This window comes from Ovis aries, chromosome 6 (assembly GCF_016772045.2).
Source record: "Ovis aries strain OAR_USU_Benz2616 breed Rambouillet chromosome 6, ARS-UI_Ramb_v3.0, whole genome shotgun sequence".
In the NCBI taxonomy this organism is placed as follows: domain Eukaryota; kingdom Metazoa; phylum Chordata; class Mammalia; order Artiodactyla; family Bovidae; genus Ovis; species Ovis aries.
Window position 1 is genome coordinate 61,826,820 of NC_056059.1, and position 6,534 is coordinate 61,833,353.

The following is a 6,534-nucleotide window of genomic DNA, read 5'->3' on the forward strand; positions in this document are numbered from 1 at the left end:
AAATGGAAGAAAAATGAAGTGTGGATGATTTGAAGATTAACGGGACCTTTTTTCCTTGTCAGAAAGAAAACCATTGCAGACATAAGATGATTCTTGTTAAGGTAATAATCACTTACTATAATCAAACTCTAAGTACTTCAGCTAGAAACTCCTGAGCACCAGGAAAGAGCTATTAGGCATTGTTAAAGCAATTGATCGCTTTCATCATTATATGTATGGCTGAAATTTCACAATCAGAACATATCATACTGCATTATGAGGCCTGCTGAAATTCACAAATTTGAAGGGACAAATTGCCTGGATGCTTACAAAACTGCAAGGCTGTCATTTCCGAATTGAATATTGACAGAGGGTAAGAAAACATCATAAAGTACATATATTATCCAGGCACCTCGTGTTGGGATAATGCTTCTAAATCTGATTTTAGGCAGGAAGAAAAGAAACAAATAGTTTAAAAGATCTGGTAGTTAGTGTTTTGGAGCAAGCAAAGGTTTCCGACTGGGAGGGTGGAAAACACTATTTCCTGAATGGAAAGTTATGAAACGGCTCATTCATTTGTCCAACAAATATTTATTGAGTGTGTGCTACATGCCAGGCACCAGACCAGGCGTGAGAAATGCACTAGTGAAAAAGACGAATCATAGGGCTCAGGGCCCAGCAAAACAGAGAGAGTGAGATAGAAATGTTGTGTGAAAGCTGCATTGTGTGCTGTGCTTTGCTACTCAGTCATGTCCGACTCTTTGAGACCGCATGGACTGTAGCCTGCCAGCCTCTTCTGTCCATGGGGATTCTCCAGGAAAGACTATAACAGTGGGTTGCCATGCCCTCCTCCAGGGGATCTTCCCAACCCAAGGACTGAACCCAGGTCTCTCGTATTGTAGGCAGATTCTTTACTGTCTGAGCCACCAGGGAAGCCCTGTAAAAAGGAAACATACTTTATTTACTCTGTGTGCTGTGTGCTGTGCCATGCACTGTTGCTTCAGTCGTGTCTGACTCTTTGTGACCCCATGGACTGAGCCCACCAGGCTCCTCTGTCCGTGGAATTCTCCAGGCAAGAATACTGGAGTGGGTTGCCATGCCCTCTTCCAGGGGGTCTTCCTCTTCCTGGCCCAGGGATTGAACTTGTGTCTCTTGTGTCCCTAGCAAGGGACACATTGGGTTATTTACCACTAGCACCACCTGGGAAGCCCATTTACTCTATGTATTGCCACTGTTAAATATTACTGGATGTCATGTAAATGCAGTCAAACTTCTAATTAAAATTTCTTTTACATGGAAGTTATATTTGACCATTATAGGTTATGCTAGGAAAGTGTATGTGTTCCTTTCTTTAAAAAGGTAATATTTAACTACTGCATAATCACAGAATTTTGTTGATCTAGTTTTTCAAGAGAACTTAAGGCTGTTATACATGATCAACCAAATTAAAAACAATTGGGGAATTTCCTGGTGGGTCCAGTAGTAGTTAGGACTCTACACTTCACTGCCAATGGCTGGGTTCATTCCCTAGTGGGGAAACTTGGAACCCACAAGCTACATGATGTGACCAAAATAAATAAAACCGATTTGTAAAAAAGCAGATTTAGCATATATGACCTAGAAAATTTCACCTTTGAAGAAAACATGAACTCCATAGAATTCTACCTTATGTTTTCTTATAGCTAAAAGTGTTTCCAAGGAATCCACACATTTAAAAAAATCTCTAATGTACTGAATTTAAGATATTTCTATTATTTTTCAGATATGCCAGGAAGATATTCTGATAGTTTTCTATAAAGGATTAGTCCTGAAAAATAAAAATTTCTGAATATTTTATACAGTGGTTGGCACATGTAAGAACTCATTTAATATTTATAGACAAGAGTAAGCAAATTGGGTATGACAAGTTAACGTCACAGTGATTAAGTAGTAGGGTCAGATCCAGTTTTATGGAATCTGAAGCTTATCCAATAGGGGTGTCCCTCTTTAAAAGAAAGAATACAAAATTATAAATATAAATTTAGGCATGAGAGTGAATATTTGCAATGAGAAAATAAATCACTACAAATTATAGAATTTAAAAGGATAGACAATTACAACAAATTTTTTAAATGAGTTTTTGGCTTCCACCTGGATGTTTTGCTTCATCATATTTATCAAAAATCTACAAAAATACAAACAATGAATCTGAAATGAAGGCATAAAAAACAGGAATACAAATGCATTTTTTAGAAGGCTGCTATTTGTATTGAGCTACATAATTGTGTAATCAAATTATTCATATTACATGTAGTAAATTATGAGTTTTGTCGCTGGAGCCCTTGTTTCGCAGGCCATTTTGCTGTGTTCGTGGCAGATTTGTGGGGCAACTCTGGAGCTGCCAGACTTGATCAGGACAGATGTATCAGATATAGTAATGTCTGATCTGGTGTACACTGAGGTACACAAGACATGTGACTTCACACACAGAGGTATTAATGCTTACTGTTGAGGTAGCCCAAAGCTGGTGTTCTGTGACAGCCTGGAGGGATGGGGTGGGGAGGGAAGGGGGAAGGGGTTCCAGCAGGAAGGAGACACATGTATGCCTATGGCCAATTCATGTCGATGTATGGCAAAAATCATCACAATATTGTAAAGTAATTATCCTCCAATTAAAATTTTAAAAAGAAATAAACAGAAATAGTCACTGTTTACTGTACCACTGTAAGCTTGTACCCTCCAAATACAGGAATTCTATTGAGTTCTGTTTAATGAGATTCCTGCAGTGCCGGCAATGCAGGAGATTTAGGTTCGATCCCTGGGTTGCAAAGATCCCCTGGAGAAGGGACAGCCTACCCACTACAGTGTTCTGGGCTGGAGAATTCCATCGACTGTATATCCGTGGGGTCGCAAAGAGTCGCACACGACTGAGCGACTTTCACTATAGTAGCTAACATTTAGCAGCTAATGAGGTTCCCACCAAAAGATAGAACTAATGTATGTTGTGTTTATAATTGTATATACTGCATTATGGGCTTCACCGGTGGCTCAGTGGTAGAGAATCTGTCTGCAATGCAGGATACATGGTGGGAGCCATGAGTTCCATCCCTGGGTCAGGAAGAGCCCCTGGAGAAGGAAATGGCAACCCAGGCCAGTATTCTTGCCTAGGAAATCCCATGGACAGAGGAGCCTGGTGGGCTACCGTCCATGAGGTCACAAAGAGTTGGACATGACTTAATGACTAAACAACAGCAACAACATACTGCCTTATTGAGCATATGTCTAACAGAATGGAACTCCTGTTTTGACTAAGCATCATTGAGAACTGAATCCCTCACTTAAATTATACATGTCTGACAATTAGAAGATGTATCCATAGACTAGCTATATTTTAAATCTAGTTTTCCCTCCATTAACCATAATCTACAGGTTTCTCTTAAAATTCTACCCCTGACCCTGGATTGGAAAAGACTCTGATGCTGGGAGGGATTGGGGGCAGGAGGAGAAGGGGACGACAGAGGATGAGATGGCTGGATGGCCAACTCGATGTTGGCCACCAACTCGATGGACATGAGTTTGGGTGAACTCCGGGAGTTGGTGATGGACAGGAAGGCCTGGCGTGCTGCAATTCATGGGGTCGCAAAGAATTGGACACGACTGAGCGACTGAACTGAACTGAACTGACCCTGGATTTCACATCTGACGCTGAGTGAGCTAGCTCAGTGAGGGTGGGGATGGAAAAGGGTTAAATGGCCTTCTAACTTAGGTAGACCTGTTTCTTTCTGTTTCCAGACTTGGGGCCAAGTACCAGTGTTTGGGTTTCTTCGCATCTGGCTGGCTGCTTGTGAATGGTGTCCTAACTGCTGTAAGACTGGCTTCCTTCTCCAGGCCTGCTCAATGGCCAAGAGAACTTTACCAATGCATGGGCACCTAATGTTGACACTGATTTGCATAATGGTGCAATAAAGGGCATTCTTCAAGTCCTTTTTGTGTGTAACTCATCAATAAAGGGAAATCAGAGCTTGTGGCAAGTTGGAGATGGAGGCAGCCTCTCAGCAGAGATTGTACCTATGACCTTGACACAGACTCATGCAAGAGAAGGAAGCTGTCAGGAGGGTTCTTAAGCTGAATCACCCTCTGACCTCTGACACTCCAGTTATGCCCTGAACCCTTTGATGCGGAGCTGTCAGTTCTCTCCCCATCAGGGCTGGATCCTACTACCCATGTTCTGACCGGGGTCCTTTTCCATCCTAAATGCACAGCCTGGACTTAGAAAATTGTCACCCTCTTGCCCAGAGACTCTGCTAGTTCTCCCAGTCTCCAGATCCTTTCAGAACAGATGTAACCTGAATTCTCTGCACTGTCGGACACTCAGATGGAATGGTGTCTTTTACCTCCCCCTAGAAAGCAAACCTACACCTGAGCTTGCCTCCCAAGCTTGGGCACTGTTGAGGTTGTGGGACCCTTGGTGTCAAGATTAAGTGGGTTGTCCTGGGCTTCCTGCCTGAGCTCCGAACTTCTCTGCTCACACCCAGCCCTGGGGGCTGGGTGCTGAGAAAGACTACACAAGACCTCCCAGACCCAGGCTTTAGCTTCCTGAGATCTATGTGGACAAGAACAGGTTCATGTGGGCACAGGGGGATCATGGCGGGGGTGGAGCTGCCTGTCCTGGGTGCCAAGGGCTGAGGGTGGGCCCAGAGCCATGTGCAGAGCCCTCAGGAGCTGGTGAGTCGTGATGGCAGTTGGTGGCACTTGCCTGATCCCCAAGTGCTTCTGGTGGGAGGGACAGGAACAAAAAAACTCTGGGAATGTCCAGCACTTCTGTTTTTATGGTTCCTGGGATTACACATGGTCTGTGCACCTGTCTTACAGTTCACTCCTGGATTTTTTAATATGTTTATTATAGATTTTTGTTTTTTAGTTGCTAAGTTGTGCCTGACTCTTTGCAACTCCACAGACTGTAGCCCGCCAGGCTCCTCTGTCCATGGGATTTCCCAGGCAAGAATACTGGAGTGGCTTGCCATTTCCTTCTCCAGGGGATCTTCCCATATTATAGATACACACTGTTTCTTTTTTTTTTAAGTGCCAAGAATGCAATGCGATCCTTGCTGTTACTCCTGACAATAAGCAATGGATGCTACTTGCTTGAAAATTTCCCTCTCACTCTGCCTGGATTCCAGGGGGAACAGCGTGTCCTCATACTTCACACTGAAATCAGGCTGGCCAGGAGAAGATTTACAAATAGGATTTGATTTCATTTCCATCACAGCTTTACCTGTGTCTTCTCCTGTGTCTTTCTCCTCTGCCTGGGTATACTTTGTCCCTTTCTTTATCTTGTAAATTCTTCTTCCCTCAAAACACTCCTCATCCATCACCTCTTCCAGAAAGCCTCTCCTGACAGCCCCAAACCTGGAGTAGGTCCCAGCCTGCATGCTCCTGGGACAGCCCTTCTTGTCTCTGCTGTGACATTTAACCACTGCCTTTCTAGGCAGCCTGCCCACCTGTCTGAGTTCCTGATAATTCTGGCATCTTGAGGAGAGGAACTGCATCTGTTGCCTGTATATTTCCATGCCTAGTGACCAGTAAGTGTTTGTTGAATGAATGAATGAATGAGGTTTATTGACTTTGGGGGCATCAAACTATTCCAGACCCTAGTGGTCTCAAATTCATCATCATATTCTATAGAAACTGATTGGATATTGATCACATGCCATGGCTTCAAATTCTACAGAAAGATCTTTTGCAAATATGATATGTAGCTATAAAACAACAAAACTGATTCTACAGGCCACACATAAATATCAGTCTCATTATTTTATAATCATCCTGAGTAAGAGACTAAGAAAATTTGAAATGATTGAGTTGCAGTCAGATTAGAACACATGCTTTAAGAAGCATTATTTTGCTTAGTGTAAAACTAATAGTTTCATTTAAAATTGTTGGGAAGAATCAGATTGGCCTGGAAAAGATTTACGAATAGGGTTTGATTTCACTTCTGTCGCAGCTTTATCTGGTTTGTTCCTAGGTCCTAATCTTCAAATTCTGTTTCTCAGTAAAATCAGTACCTGTGTCCTTGGAGACTCATCGTCAACATAAACCTGCCACACACAGGAGACTCTATGCAACTTATTCCATTCCATGAAGTTTATCGAATACTTGCTACTCACACTGTGCCATTATTGAGATAAGGTCATGGAGTCTGGATATTTGGGTAGAGTGTTTTGTTTTTGAATCTTTCATTCCTTCATTAAACAAACACTGTAGAACTTTTCACGTGCGTTCATCAGGCATTGTTCTAAATGCCAGGGGCTGGGGAAGATCAATAAGTTCCTGATTTCAGAAAAAGTATAGTCTGGGAGATAAAATACACAGGCATAATATGTTAAACATCAGCACTGAAGCTTAATAGCAATAGCAGTTGATCATATAAGAAACATCCCATGATTAAGTCCATTTCCTCGTGGATTTCTCTGGCTTTCGGAGTTCACCTCACAGCAAGCCAGGTTATGCTAGAAAGATAGAGACTTCAGAGACAGGTTGGTGTTTGAAAATGAGCAAGTTGCTGGCTTCAATTAT